The sequence below is a fragment of the Ctenocephalides felis genome, unplaced genomic scaffold (assembly GCF_003426905.1).
Source record: "Ctenocephalides felis isolate EL2017-DRISC unplaced genomic scaffold, ASM342690v1 CF-g0.4_SCAFFOLD_01604, whole genome shotgun sequence".
In the NCBI taxonomy this organism is placed as follows: Eukaryota; Metazoa; Arthropoda; class Insecta; order Siphonaptera; family Pulicidae; genus Ctenocephalides; species Ctenocephalides felis.
In genome coordinates, this window is record NW_020537758.1 from 6,473,251 (window position 1) to 6,490,123 (window position 16,873).

The window sequence follows — 16,873 nt, forward strand, 5'->3', positions numbered from 1 at the left end:
TTCCTAGCACCACACGTGCACTCTGCCAAAACATCAACCCTAACACCAACCAGAGCAGTCTTATTAGCATTTACCATATAAGGCAAGTTGCTGATGTCCAAATTATTAGTGCAAGAACCTTCACACATTTTGTTCTCATACAAACACTCGTCAATTCCTACCATGGTGATGTTTATACCGACATCTCTTTCGATCTCTTCCCGGTGCATCAAAACTATACCATTTAGCCTGACAGGTTTGTAATAGGTTTCTGCACGAGCTGCAAACCTGATATCAGTAATTGCAGGATGGTGTCTTCTGGTTTGGACACTGAAGACATCAACATTATTGCGATCGATGCTCAAAAGATCTGCTATTTTGTCACGGAACCTAGGGGAAAAAAATACATGAAAAACAAAAGATCCGATCACTATCGAATTTTTTTACATGTTTTATATATATTAACTTCCCGTAGAGTAAGTTATTGTAATGGGCCGAAAATCGGAATTGAAATTTTTTACATTTCTCGACGTTTTGAAGGTTTCTGAACGTTTTGGCATACTTCAGAAAAAATGGATGTGTGTGTGTGTGTGTGTGTGTGTATGTGTGTGTGTGTATGTATGTATGGATACAAATTTTCGCCCACGTTTTCGGGCGCACGGATCAACCGATTTGAATGGTTCAAAAACATTCGATTCCTATTGATAGAGAAAAGAGCTGATTAGTTTTTAGCAAAGGCAGATCCAGCCGTTTCGGAGATACGGAGCAAAGAGTGCAGAAAATAGAAATCGAATTTTTGAGAGACGGAGTATCCGATTTGAATGAACTAAAAAACATTCAATTAGTAATGATTGGGAGAAGTGTTTATTAGTTTTTGGCAAAGGCAGGCCCAGCCATTTTGAAGATACGGAGCTAAATATGTAAAAATGGCAGTTTTTGAGAGAACTAAGCGTCCGATTTAAATGATTCAAAGAACTTTCTGCTTGTCTTACAAAACAATTGAGTTTGGAAAAAATTTCGTTCAATTTTTTATTTTTTTTTTATTTTTATTTTTTTTTTTAGTTTTTTAGTTTTGTGTATATCGGAAATATTTCAGATTTTATTTTTAATTCTGACTATAGTCTAATATACTTTACAAATAATTTCAACTCTGCAATTCAGTTTATATAATTCTTATAAATATTAGATAATGTTACAATATTTATAATAATCTATTTGAAAACATTCAGTATTTCTCGAACATTTCGTTACGGTACGGGAAGTTCCAGCAATTTGCCTTAAGGCACGATGCCATAATTGCCTCAAGACAGAATTCCACTTACAGCTAGTTCTCCGTAAAATGTACTATCGATTTTTTGATCGGATCAAAAATCGAATTTTGGCAGTCCAAAAACGAACAAAATTTTGGGTAAAATTCGACTTTATTTTAAAAAACGCTGTCATTTTGTAATTTTAGATTTTTTTCTTTATCGTAGTTCATTTTACAGACAATATTATCTAGTTTAACGGTTTTCTTTTTTTTTAGATACATGAAAAAGGTTCAGAGGTAATACCCCAGACAAATTAAAGCTAAACTAGTGGTGTATGGCATCGTGCCTTAGGGCAAATTGCTGAAACTTCCCGTACCGTAATGAAATATTCGAGAAATCTCAAACGTTTTCAAATATATTATTACAAATACTGTAACTTTCATTATTTTGTTTGCTATCTTGTTTGTTATATCTGAGCAAATCAAATGTAAATCATAAATCAATTATTACATTAACAATAGTCATTTCATTTCGAATTTTCAAAAAATAGTTGAAAAAAAATAGCCTAATTTACACAAAATTGAAAAAGTTTGAGAAACTAATCAGGGTTGTAAAATGGTAACACACTTGATAGTTTTATAATAAAAATTCGAGTAAAAAATAAATACTTAAAAAAGTTCAAAGGCGAAGCCCAAGAAACGAATTAAACTTCTTTAGGTTTTATTCTTTTATAAGGATTTTTTTTAAATGCACTAAAGTGTGTTTGACATCATATTTATCTAATTTTTTTCAATTTAATGCATTTTTTGTTTAAAATAAATTATTTTTTCATTTATTCGAGAACTTTCCTTTCACTATCATAAAAATACTTTTATTCTTATATGTGAAAACGATGCTGAATAACGAATAATTATTTTCAAAGTTATTTAATCAAGATAAACTATTATTTTTTAGTTCTACTAATTAAATTAAAATAAATTTGTTTACTATCCATAAAATCAAACAATAAATAAATTCAGTCAAATACTGTCTAATTACACTAAATCAATTATTACATTAACAATAGTCATTACATTTCTAATTCCAATAAAAAAAAAAATAATGCCTAATTTACACAAAATTGAAAAAGTGCCCCGCATAATCACATTCTAACGCATTTGCACATAATTCTGTGCGACATTTTCACTTGTACTGTGCTTAGTTTGGCGGCATTTTCTCATTTTTCAATAGTTTTCACAAAAAATTGTAAAAGTGTTCCAGTACTTAAACAGTCTAAACGCACTCGGGTAAACATTTGTACCAGAGTGGCGCTTAGACTGTGCTTAGACTAAGTATTTTTTAATTTTTAATCCAAAATTACAAAAATATTTTTTAAAAAAAAAATTAGAAAAAAATATTTAACATGAATTAACATAATGCATATTAGTTAAAGTTTGCGAACAGATTTTGTAAATAAAATACTGAAATTTTTTTTTCTCTCTGAAATTTTTTAAAATAATATCTAAGAGTGATTCGGTAAAATATAGAGGCCTATGAAAAATGAGTTAGTTATAAAAAAATATTTATATAAATAGCATATGGCGAATTGGTCCTAGTAATCAGTTGTGGAAACTTTTAGATAAAATGTCAATTTTTAGTTTTTTATAAAGTAATTTTTTTTTAATTTTGTATCTTTATACATTGGAATATTCAGGACTGATCCTGTAAAATATTAAGGCTTGTGAAAAAGGACTAATTTATAATAATATAATAACGCTTTGCTTTGTTGATATTACTAGTCCCTGTTATTAGTCAATTTTTGATACATTCCTTATATTCTTTTTTATTTAACTGTTATTTTTAAGAACACTTTCAGAAGACTTTTAATAAGCATTGTAGTAATTTGTGTAAAATATTAGAAGCCTAGTTAAAATTTTTCATTAACGTTTAGAAACTTTTAGTTCAAATTTTCTGGTTATTTTTTAACAGTGTTAATGAACAATTTGTGTAGGCGTGAATTGGACATTTGTAAATTATGGGTAAAAATTATAGGCCTAAGAGAAGTTTATTATTATTATAAAAATTATTCAAAATTTACTAACCAATAATTTGCTAGTATAACGTGGTTCTTTATGGTCAACTCTAAATAAAAACCCTTAATTTTGTTTATTAATTTATAAAAATTCTAGATTCATTTTGTGGTTATTACAAAATTACTTGTAGACTTCTACAAGTAATTTTGCAAAAATAGAGTTTTACGGATAGTAGTTTAATTATCGAAAATTAATCAAAATCTGCACGACATAATTCTGCATTTTTTGATCCAATTTGGATGGAAAGTCGAAATTCCTGATCTATGGCCTTTCAAAGGATGACGTCTTTATAACTCAACAATAATATTTTGTGTACATTTTAGGCAACTATTTTGTTAAAAATTGAATTCGAAAAGAAATTACCATTGTTAATGTTCTGGAGATAAATTGATTTATTTATAATTTACATTTGATTTGTTCAGATATAAAAAGATAGCAAAAAATGAAAGTTACAGTATTTGTAATAATATATTTGAAAACGTTTAAATGTCTCAAATATTTCATTACGTACGGTAAGTTCCAGCAATTTTCCTTTAGGTCACGATGCTATACCACCACTAGTTCCTAACTGAATTTTTATTTGACTGAGGTATAAATGAGGAAATGAATATGTTTGTAGAAAATTTTATGTAGTTTTTAGAAATGTCTACTGTTCATATGTTTTTTGAACAAATTTTTGATATATTTGCAATAAACTTTATAAGTGTTCACCATTATCATGTCTATTAAGTCAGGTTTCACTGTAAAGTTATAAATTATAAATTAGTTGTAATTTTATGCAAAATTTTACTTCAACATTGTGTAACTTATAAAATTTGTAGAGAATTTTATGTGGTTTTCGGAAATGTATAATGTTAAATATGTGTTCGAACAAATTTTTGATATATTTACACAAAACCATAAAAGTGCGCACAATTATCATGCCTTGTTACCCTCTCAAGTTTTACGCAAAATTTTACTTTAACACTGTGTTAATTATATAGTGAAATTTGTAGAGAATTTTATCTACTTTTCAAAAATATATAATTCTTAATATATATTCAAACAAATTTTTGAGATATTTGCAGAAAACTTCATAGAGTGTTTACACAATGTGTATTCATTTTATATCGTAGAACTTTTTAACGGTTTATTTAATTTAAATACAATATTAAGCAAAAATGCACATGAAATAAAATAATTTTTAGCATTATAAAACCTTACAAAAATTAGCATACTTCAAATCAAATACCAAATAATGAGAAAAAAATCAAGTACATTTTTGTAAAATATAAAGATAGAAAAATAATGAACGTTACAGTATTTGTAGGTAATAATATATTTGAAAACGTTTAAAATTTCTCGAATATTTTATTACGGTACGGGAAGTTCCAGCAATTTGCCTCAAGGTGAAATCTTAATTTGACTAGGGTATAAATGAGGAATGAATATGTTACCTTTCAGCTTTGCTCCTGTGTGGACTTTGGGTCCTATAATCCCAAACCCTGATAAAATCTTCATCAGTCAATCCAGCCAAACGTACAGATCCCGAATTCAGCACAGCCCTTCTCGGTAATTCCCTTACCACAACTGTAACATTTGCTGGAACATCCGTTTGCGTGTGTTTCCTATCATAAACCCTAAACCTTAGCTGGTAACGTCCATCTTTGGTACCAGGTTTCATGTAAATCATCCCTGTGTCATCGTTCAATTTGAATCTGGGGTGCTCAACAGCTTCCCAATAGAATTTTTTGTCGGGTAAATCCCAGTCGTCCAAATCGTAAACGTATACACGTCCTATTTCGGTTTCTGGAGCCTGTCCTTGGTAGTTGTAGACGAAGATTTCCTTAGAACCAGGTTGCATTTTGTTGTCATTTACATCACCAATGACTACTGTCAAGGTGCTTGTACCAGTCATTGCTGGGTTACCATGATCTTTGATCACTATTGGAATTAAGTATTCTTTTTGTTGTTCTCTGTCGAAGGATCTTAGGGATGACACAATTGCCATACCGTCACCGTTGGCACCCTCTGGGGAAAAAATAGATAATTTGTTCGTTAAACTAATACTTCTGTTGTAAAAATACTTCTAAATTACTATTATTATTATTATTATTTCTTAGTTTTTAGTTTTTTTTTTATATGACTGTTATTGTTAAAATACTTAATAATTAGTTAACCAAAAATTTATAATTTAAAAAACACTAAAAAAATGAGAAACAAAATATTGATTTTTTTTTCTCTGATTATTATTTTCATATGACTGTTATTGTTAAAATACTTAATAATTAGTTAACCAAAAACTTGTAATTTAAAAAACACTAAAAAATGAGAAACAAAATATTGTTTTTTTTTTTCTCTGATTATTATTTTCATATGACTGGTATTGTTAAAATACTTAATAATTAGTTAACCAAAAACTTGTAATTTAAAAAACACTAAAAAAATGAGAAACAAAATATTGATTTTTTTTTCTCTGATTATTATTTTCATATGACTGTTATTGTTAAAATACTTAATAATTAGTTAACCAAAAACTTGTAATTTAAAAAACACTAAAAAAATTGAGAAACAAAATATTGATTTTTTTTTCTCTGATTATTATTTTCATATGACTGTTATTGTTAAAATACTTAATAATTAGTTAACCAAAAACTTGTAATTTAAAAAACACTAAAAAATGAGAAACAAAATATTGATTTTTTTTTTCTCTGATTATTATTTTCATATGACTGTTATTGTTAAAATACTTAATAATTAGTTAACCAAAAACTTGTAATTTAAAAAACACTAAAAAAATGAGAAACAAAATATTGATTTTTTTTTCTCTGATTATTATTTTCATATGACTGTTATTGTTAAAATACTTAATAATTAGTTAACCAAAAACTTGTAATTTAAAAAACACTAAAAAATGAGAAACAAAATATTGATTTTTTTTTTCTCTGATTATTATTTTCATATGACTGTTATTGTTAAAATACTTAATAATTAGTTAACCAAAAACTTGTAATTTAAAAAACACTAAAAAATGAGAAACAAAATATTGATTTTTTTTTTCTCTGATTATTATTTTCATATGACTGTTATTGTTAAAATACTTAATAATTAGTTAACCAAAAACTTGTAATTTAAAAAAAATGAGAAACAAAATATTGATTTTTTTTTCTCTGATTATTATTTTCATATGACTGTTATTGTTAATATACTTAATAATTAGTTAACCAAAAACTTATATTTTAAAAACACTTAAAAAATTGTGAAACAAAATATTTCCTTCATCAAAATACCTAAAAATTTGTGAAAGAAAAAAACATATTGTAAAAATACTTAATAATAGTAAAAATAATAATGATAATATTATTATTATTATTAATAATAATAATAATAATAACAATAATATAAGACACTTAAATTTGTTAAAATATCATAAAATAACCTAAAATTTGTTAAATAAAATAATTATATTGTGAAAGTATTGTAAAGCTTATTAAAATACTTATTAAATTTTTAAAAAATACTTGCAACAAACAAACTAGTTACAATTAAAAATAATTAAAATTAACTAAATATAAATAAGTTTATAGTAAATAAATTTAATAAAAAATTAATAAGTAATAAAATAGCTAATAATTTAATAAATTATATTAAACCTATAAAATATTGACTTAAGCCTTATTTTAATATTATTATACCGACAGCTTGTAAAATTAATAAAAAATAAATAAATAAATAAATACATTATACATACAATATAATAATAAACTCGTTGTGTACGGCATCGTGCCTTAAGGCAAATTGCTTGAACTTCCCGTACCGTAATGAAATATTCGATAAATTTTAAACGTTTTCAAATATATTATTATAAATACTGAAACTTTCATTTTTTTGCTATCTTGTTATATCTGAGCAAATCAAATGTAAATCATAAATCAATTATTACATTAACAATAGTCATCTCATTTCGAATTCAATTTCAAAAAAAAAAAATAGTTGTCTATTACACAAAATTGAAAAAGTGCTCCCGTATAGTCACAGTCTAAACACATTTGCAAATAATTCTGTGCGACATTTTCACTTGTACTGTGCTTAGCTTGGCGGCATTTTCACATTTTTCAATAGTTTTTAAAAAATCTAATTCTAAATCAGACAGTCTAAACGCACTTGGGTAAACATTTGTACCAGAGTGGCGCTTAGACTGTTCTTAGCCTGGGTAATTTTAAACTTTCCAAAAATCGCACTTTTTCAATTTTGTGTAAATTAGGCAACTATTTTTTTTTTAATTGAATTCGAAATGAAATGACTATTGTTAATGTAATAATTGATTTATGATTTACATTTGATTTGCTCAGATATAACAAACAAGGTAGCAAAAATAATGAAAGTTACAGTATGTGTAATAATATATTTGAAAGCGTTTAAAATTTCTCGAATATTTCATTACGGTACGGGAAGTTCCAACAATTTGCCTTAAGGCACGATGCCATAAACCACTAGTTACTACTTACTCTGGTCTTGTTCAACTTTGAAAGAAGCCCTGATAACATCATCTGCACCAGGATCAAGTCTAAATTGGAACGGTGGTCCATTACTCTTGGACCTGTCATCATCATCAGTAGCTAAAATCTCGATAACTTTTCTTGGTGGCACATGTTCTGGTAAAACTGGACGGTATGCCTTCAAGAATGTCGGTGCATTATCATTTATATCTTGTACAATTACTGTCAAAGTTGCTGTCGCTGTTTTTGGAGGAACACCATCATCGATTGCAAGGATTTTGACCTAAAACACACCAAACATAAGTCCTGGAAACACAATTATGTCTCTAAATGTTAGGGTTTATACAAAAACCGATATTTCAGAAAACCGGTTTTCGAATTTTAATTCTACTAAAAAACCGGTTTTAACCAGTTTTCGAATTTTATATAGAAAATAAATTTTTGCTCGAATATTCTGTAATTTATCCGCAACTTTGGTGTAATTTAGAGCAGAATTTGACTGAATTTATTTATTGTTCAATTTTATAGTTAATGAACAAAATTATTTTAATTTTAATTAGTAGAACTAAAAAATAATAGTTTATCTTGATTAAATAACTTTGAAAATAATTATTCGTTATTCATGCATCATTTTCACATAGAAGAATGAAAATATTTTTATGATAGTGAAAAAAAGGTTTTCGAATAAATAAAAATAATACATTTTTAATTAAAAAAACTGCATTAAATTAAAACTAAAATTTATATTAATATACTTGTTAATATCAATTTTAGTTTTAAAAACAATTAAGCCAAACTCGGGTATTGTCTGTTCCTATTAATTTTAAACATGATAATTGTTTTTTTTTTCATTTAATAAAATATGATTTAAAAAAACTGAGAACGTCTATCGAATTGCTACTTAGACGTGACTTTTATTGTTTCTAGCAACATTTTCTGAAATAGAAAATACTCTTATATTTTGTCTCTAAATATTAGAGTTTATACAAAAACCGACATTTCAGAAAACCGGTTTTCGAATTTTAAATTTACTAAAAAACCTGTTTTAACCGGTTTTCGAATTTTATATAGAAAATAAATTTTTGCTCAAACATTCTGTAATTTATCCGCAAGCAAATTTAGTTTAATTTAAAGCAGTATTTGAGTGAATTTATTTATTGTTTAATATTATAGATAGTAAACAAAATTATTTTAATTTTGATTAGTATAAATAAAAAATAATAGTTTATCTTGATTAAATAACTTTGAAAATAATTATTTGTTATTCATGCATCATTTTCACATAGAAGAATGAAAATATTTTTATGATAGTGAAAGGAAAGTTTTCGAATAAATAAAAATAATACATTTTTAAATAAAAAAATGCATCAAATTAAAAAAAAATTAAAACTAAAATTGATATTAAAATACTTGTTAATATCAATTTTAGTTTTAAAAACAATTAAGCTAAACTCGCGTATTGTTTGTTCCGAGCAATTTTAATTAAATAATTTTAAACATTCTAATTGTTGTTTTGTTTAATAAAATACGATTTCAAAAAACTAGAACGTCTATCGAATTGCTACTTAGACGTGTCCTTTGTTTACTCAAAAAAATTCCTGAATTAGAAAATACTCTCATACTTGCGACCAAATTATGCTTAATTGTTTTTAAAGCCTGAGTAAATAATTCTAAGTTTTTTGTTCTTTAATTCGTGACTTCTAGGGTTTTAAACTCTTTTTTTCAAGTTTGAGTAAAGGAAGTTACTTAAGAAGAAGTCACATTGATTAAAATTAATATATACACTGGTATAAAAATCTGAATTAATACATACAAATTTTTTTTGGGAACCATTGCAGACTGATAATATATCAAATGCTATTGAACCGTTATGATTTCAAGAATCAAAACGCTTTCATATATCTTTTATATTTGGCTATATTTTCCATTTATACAGTGAAAACCGACTTTTTTCACTAAAAAACCGGTTTTCGAATTCCACAATTTTCCGGTTTTTGAAAACCGACAAACCCTAGTATCAAGTTTATTATACCTGGTGTCTGGGAGTTTCCTCACGATCCAGAGATCTTTGGATACTAACAGTGCCTTCAGAGCTGATACTAAACTGTCGTCGTCTGTCTGAGGATCTATCAATTGCATAAGATACTCTACTTTTTCCACCTTGGTCAGGATCAGTAGCCTTAAAGGTTTCCAAAGCCTTGCCGACGTCTGCGTTTTCGTAAACTGATACTTCTATATTTGGTCTTTCGAATTGTGGACGATTGTCGTTGATGTCTCGGAGTTTCACCACAACCTAAGAATAATTGATAATGTAGCATGATAAATTGTGGTGTATATAAATGGTAACTTACCCATGAGTATGCAACGTGGTATTTGTCGTTATCATTGTCTTCGCCTTTGTCGTTTACTTGAATTCTGAATCTAAAACCATTGCTCTGGAGTTGGTCTTCGTAGTCTAAGGGTTGCACGATTTTTAAGGATCCTGTACCATCATTATTGCGTACCATTGTGAATTTATCAGCACCATAGCCAGAGTTGTCGATGACCTGAAATCCACAAGAAAAATATGACCAAGTTTCATATGATATTTGTGAGTTATTTGACAAAAACCCACAAAATGACCAGAATTTTCTATTAAATGGTAAGGAATATGAAAGGTCTCCAACTTCGGGGGTTGGATCTCCAAATTTTGGGGTTTTTTCAGCATCCTTAAAACATGTTTTCAAACTTCAGAAAAGAGCATTAAGAATCATGTTCTCTCTTAACTCGATGACAAGTTGTAAAAATATTTTTCAGAAGTATACCGTTATATTCTTACCGTTCCAAACATATTCCTACTTATTACACTTCTCTTTATAAAAAATAATCCCCAGTACTTTAATTTATCTTCCATGTCTGATTCCCACTATGTCACAAGAAATAGAACTATCAAAGGATCGACTTTTAAGCTTAATACTACTTTTAATTCAATTGATGGTGTTGGTATTCAACTGTTCAATTTATTACCTTTACAAATACGTCAACTAAGCAATCATAAATTCCACAACGTTTTGATTAATTTACTAAGAGCCAACAGTTTTTATGACATTTCTGAATATATTAATTTTGACTTCAAGAAATACAGTGGTACCCTTAATATCATAAATATCTATTGTTTACTGATTATATGTGATATCTTACAAATACAGCAATTTTTGGCTATAACTGAGTATTACTTAGCTTTGAAATATTTTTCTTCGTCTCTGATACTGCTCTGTTTTTTTTTCAGAAAAGCTTTTAAACTTTTAAATAATTTCTGCAAATTAATGGATATACAGGACCTCAACTTTTGAAGATGCTCTAAACGAAGATGTAATATCAAGTTTCATTAAATCAAGACTCAAAATTAAATTAATTTAGCACTCCTTTATTTGTATTTTTATATTTGGTTGATCTGTTATTTAATTGTAAATTTGTATATCTAATACATCTAATACATCTAATTCAAAATCGTTTTATTCCAAACTTTTATATCGGGGTGTATATAACTGTTAGCACGAAATCGTAGTAAATTTTATCTAGTTTCTCTCTATCCAACTAAAAAGGCGTGCTTTACTCTGATATTTGTGAGTTATTTGACAAAAACCAAAAAAATGTCCCAAATTTTCTATTAAATGCTAAGGAATATGAAAGATCGAAATCAATGTCGTTTTATTCCAAACTTTTATATCTGGGTGTATATAACTGTTGGCATGGTCAATTTTATCTAGTTTTTTACTATCTAACGTCTCAAATTTAATTTAAAAATCACTTCAATAATTTTTGCAGAAATTATATAAGGTTGTCAAATATCTCCCTTCCGCCATTTTGTATTATAAACCAAGAGCAAAAAAGCGGAAGGGAGATATTTGACAACGTAATATATAAAATTTTTATTACTATATTATTTGCTCAAAAAATGTACTTAAAAATAAATACTGTATTTAAGGGAAGTTTATGACTGAGCCATTACTGAGAATTTTTCCTAGCAGTTAATTTCCTATTTTTGTAATAAGAGCCAGTGATTATCTTTTTCAAATGGATTAAGCCTGAAATATAATTTAAATCAAACTTAAGCACTGACGGTTGAAACATCTAGTAAAAAAAAACTGCAAATAACGAATAAGCCATAAGATTTTATGCTTTGAGGCAAAATGGTACATATAGTTATTTAAAAGAGGGGTGCTTTACCTTGATATTTGTGAGAAATTTGACAAAAACCCAAAAAATGTCCCGAAATTTCTATTAAATCCAAAAGAATATGAAGGATCGAATTCAAAGTCGTTTTATTCCAAATTTTTATATCGGGGTGTATATTACTGTTAGCATGAAATCATAGTAAATTGTATCTAGTTTCTCCCTATTTAACTGAAAATGGGTGTTTTACCCTGATATTTGTAAGTTACTTGACAAAACCCAAAAAAATATCCCAAATAAAATTCTAAATCCTTTACCTTGTACTGGAATTTGTTGGTTTCATCCTCATCGTGAACAGTCACAGTCAATATAGGCATTTCAGGAAGATTTGTGCCATCAGTTTCGTCGACTTCTGTAAACCATTCGTCTTTGGTAAATTGTGGAGGCATGTCGTTTATATCTTTGACCCTTATAGAAGCCGTCCCCTGTCCCTTTTAACCCTCCACCATCCATTGCGACCACTTGTATGGAATAATCAGGAGTTCTTTTCTCTATCCAGACAACACACCTGGAATAATAGATAAATTAGAGCAAATTATGGTCAATTCTGATCTGAAGTTTAGAAGTTGGTGAGATCAACATCGGTCAACTTACCGCAGTCTTGATAACTCCAGTATCGGACTCAATTTCGAAGATCGGTGAACCAGTTTCTTCCTCAATGACATTTTTTTCGATAGAATACACCAATCTGGCATTTGTGCCTTCTGATGGATCATCATAATCGACTGCAGACATTGTCATCACCACCATACCAGCTGTACCATTTTCAGTGACGTTGCCGAAGTACACACCTGGGTAAAAAATTAAAAAATATTCCTTTATTTTGCTATTTTAAAGTATACCGAGTTGTAGGAGGGTTGTATATTGTTAGACAATATTTTTGATTGTACATTTGTGTATAAATCTGTCATACACTTCATTCATATTAATCGAATGTTTTAGAAGTTATGAGGGATATACAAAAGTGATGCACATGACGATCATAAATAGATGATAATTGTTTTATTTTGCAATTTAAGTCTCGATAGAGTTTTTGTAGGGCAATATGATGTTAGACAATATTATAGACTGTACATTTGTGTATAAATCTGTCATACATTTTATTCATATTGATCAAATGGTTTGAAAGTTATAGGTAATACACTAACTCAATGCATAAATTAATCTAAGTATACTCTTCTTATGTAAAATCTAAGGTATATCTAGATAATTAAAAATTTATTTTGCAATTGGGAGTATACCGAGTTGTTGGAGAGCTACATGATGTTAGACAATATTATAGACTATTCAATTTTGTAAAAAAATTCAAATACATCATTGATATTAAACAAATGGTTTAAGAGTTATAAAGGATTACAAAAGTGACGCACCTAACAAAACCAAGTAGTAGACTAATAGATGATTATTGTTTTATTTGCAATTTTAAAAGCATACCGAGTTGTTGTAGGGTATTATGATGTTAGACAATATTATAGACAATTGCATTTTGCATAAATCTCTCATACACTTCATTCATATTGATCAAATGGTTTGAAAGTTACAGGTAATACACTAACTCAATGCACAAATTAAATCTAAGTATACTCTTCTTATGTAATATCTTAAGTATATCTAGACGATAAAAAATTAATTTTGCAATTTAGGAGTATACCGAGTTGTTGTAGGGTTATATAATGTAGACAATATTGTAGACTGTACACTTGTGTATAAATCTTCATACACATCATTCATATTTATCAAATGGTTTTAGAGTTATACAGGATATACACAAGTGATGCATCTAATAAGGCCTAATAAGTGACAAATAGATGATTAGTGTTTTATTTTGTTAGACAATATTGTACTCTTTCAATTTTTTTTATACCTCTATACGCAAATTTTTTAAATATATTCTTGGATTACATATTGAGAAATAATTTACTAAATTCACAACAATTTAGCGCGAGGAAGTTTTAAGAATTTTTCAAAATTTGTTGCAAAATCTAATTGTACCATACGAAATATTGTGATCTTTTTCCACTCAATCGTCGATTGAAAAATAAAATTCTGTTAACCGAATATTTTTTCTTATTAAATAGCAAAGTAAACATATTAAAGATTATTATACTAAATGTTTAACAGTTTACTACAATTAGTTTAATTTTAAAAAAATTGGTAAAAACTGATTTTATCAAATATCAAATCTAGTTGTCCTGATTACAATATCGTGAACGTTTTCTGCTGAATCATCGTTTAATATAATTTTTTCTATTATGAAAGTAATTTTTCTTAACAAATATCAAAATAAATATACTAGAGATTAACATACTTAAAATGTAACTATCTGCTATCATTAGCTTAATTTAAAAAAAATGTTGAACATTGATTTCAAAATTCTATTTGTGAGGCGACAATACTGAACTTTTTCAGACGATCGTAATTTTTATGAATTTTTTCCCATTGTGTAACTGAATTTTTTTAATAAATAACAAAAAAAGACATACTAAAAATTAACATACTTAAATTACAACAATATACTACAATTATTTAATAATAAGAATTTTAAAACTGATTTTATCAATATTTATCAAATCTATATACAGACGACAATATAACGGAGCCAAGTAGATGACAAATAGATGATTAGTGTTTTATTTTGCAATTTAAAAGTATACCGAATTGTTGTAGGGCAATGTGATGTTAGACAATGTTTGTTTATCGTTAAATTTTGTATGGATCCTTCATACACATTATTCATATCAATCAAATAATTTAAAAGTTACAAATCACAAACAAAAGTAATACACATATACATAACAATCTAGACTACATTTTCCATATCCAATATCAATTTACCTTGTGGAAATATAGGAGCATTATCATTGATATCCTTGAGATTAACTTGGACATCAGCATAGCCAACAAGTCCTTCACCCCCCCTCGTCCTGGGCAAAAACTGTGAAACGCCACTGGGGTCGTCCGTTGGGCTGATCTCTATCTAAGGCTGTAAAGGAAAAAAATAAATATTAGTTTTCAAAATTTCTCAGGGTACGATGTTGTAATTTGGATATGTCAAAACCAGAAGCGTATTTTAGGTATAGAAATTATAAAATTGAAGTACTTCTCAGGTGGCGAGAAATTTAGGAAAAACATGGATAATGTATACTTGATGTAATCCTTGTAGTTTCGCTTAAAATATACAAAATATCCCACTGATACTTGAAAATGCAACTTACCGACATGTCGGAAAATTTATTACATATAATTTACACCTAGTTTTTATATATCTCTTAATAATTTTGAATATTTAATCCGAAATTGTAGACGAACAAGGGAAATAGTAATTATTGTTCTAGTGCATCTATATGACGATGTTTAATTCCAAAATGCTAAATGTAGCTAAAATTACAGTTTGTACAGCGAAATAGCGAAATAGACTATCTATATGCAATATCTGGCACTCTAATAACCACATTTACATATTTATGCACAAACATACATATGCACGTATGCAATATATCAAAAGACATACATACATAGAAAGTTGTGAGTTTGCTAACAGTTTACTTAATTATTATTAAAAATAAACAAATTTTGTAGCAAAATTTAGTGCAAAGTGAATGCAAAAATAACAATGAATACATACATATATATGTATGTATCTATATATCTGTATTTGTATCGATATTTGCCATCATAAATTTTTATCGTTTCGCATTCTACCGGAAAGTAATTTTTGCAACGGGCTCGTCGCAAAAAAGCACTGAATATCAATTTGTATTCACGATTATATGGGGACAACGTATATACACAGTCCGACATTGGGGGCCATTGAATAATTATTACTTTTTACGACAACACAAAAAAAATACAAACAATACAAACCGAAAACAAACACCGGAGAGACACGCAAAAATCATGGAATTCGGCCGGCAAAAAATGGATTTGTAAAAATATTGAGTTGGTAAATTTTTTTGAAAGGAATATATGTTATATGTAGTATTGCATTCTCTAGCTATGCTCCCCATAGCTTATTGAAAAAATAAGTATTCTGAAAATTTCAATTTTTGACTCGAACATAAATTTATATTTTTTACCCAAAATCTCTGTATGAATCTCTATAAATTTATAATTAGAAAAATAATTATTTAAAAAAAAACAATGTACTCAACTTACATGTTTTTAGTGTAAAGTTTTATATTTTCTTTATTTAGGGTCGTTAAAAGTTTTCATAAAAATCTCTTCGATGTATAATAGAGTAAATATAATAAAATCTTCTGAAACTTTTTCAATTTTTTTATACTAGTATATGTAATTATTAATAATTTTTAGATTACATAATAAAAAAGAATTTGCTAAAGTCACTTCAAGTTTGAAGCATTTTTTAAAAATTTGTTGCAAAGTCTAATTGTATCATATGAAAATATTGTGATCTTTTTTCACTCGATCGTCAATTTAAACAATTTTAATAAAACTTTTTAAAAACAATTTAATAAACAAAGATTATTGTTTGTGTGACTAATTTTTTTTAATGAATAACAAAATATACATACTAGAGATTATGTAAAATTTGAAACAGTATACTACAATTAGTTTTATTTTAAAAAATTATAAAAACGATTTTATCAATATTAATAAAATCTAGTTGAACCGAAGTCAATATGATCTTTATTCAGTCGATTATAATTTTGTAATAATTTTCCCAATAAGAGACTAATTTTTTTTTTAAATAACAAAACAGACATACTAGAAATTATTATACTTAAATTGCAACAATATACTACAAATAGTTTTATTTAAAAAAATTGTTAAACTCGATTTTATCAATATTAATCAACCTAATACAGATGGCAATATAGTGACTTTTTCAGTCAATCGTAATTTTAATTTTTTTTTCTCA

The 16,873-nt window shown here is 27.2% G+C and overlaps 1 protein-coding gene across 1 annotated transcript in view; it reads left to right on the forward strand.

Annotated features, from left to right (window-relative positions):
- LOC113374006 (neural-cadherin-like) overlaps nucleotides 1-16,873 on the forward strand; it is a 454,794-nt gene that overhangs the window by 414,057 nt on the left and 23,864 nt on the right.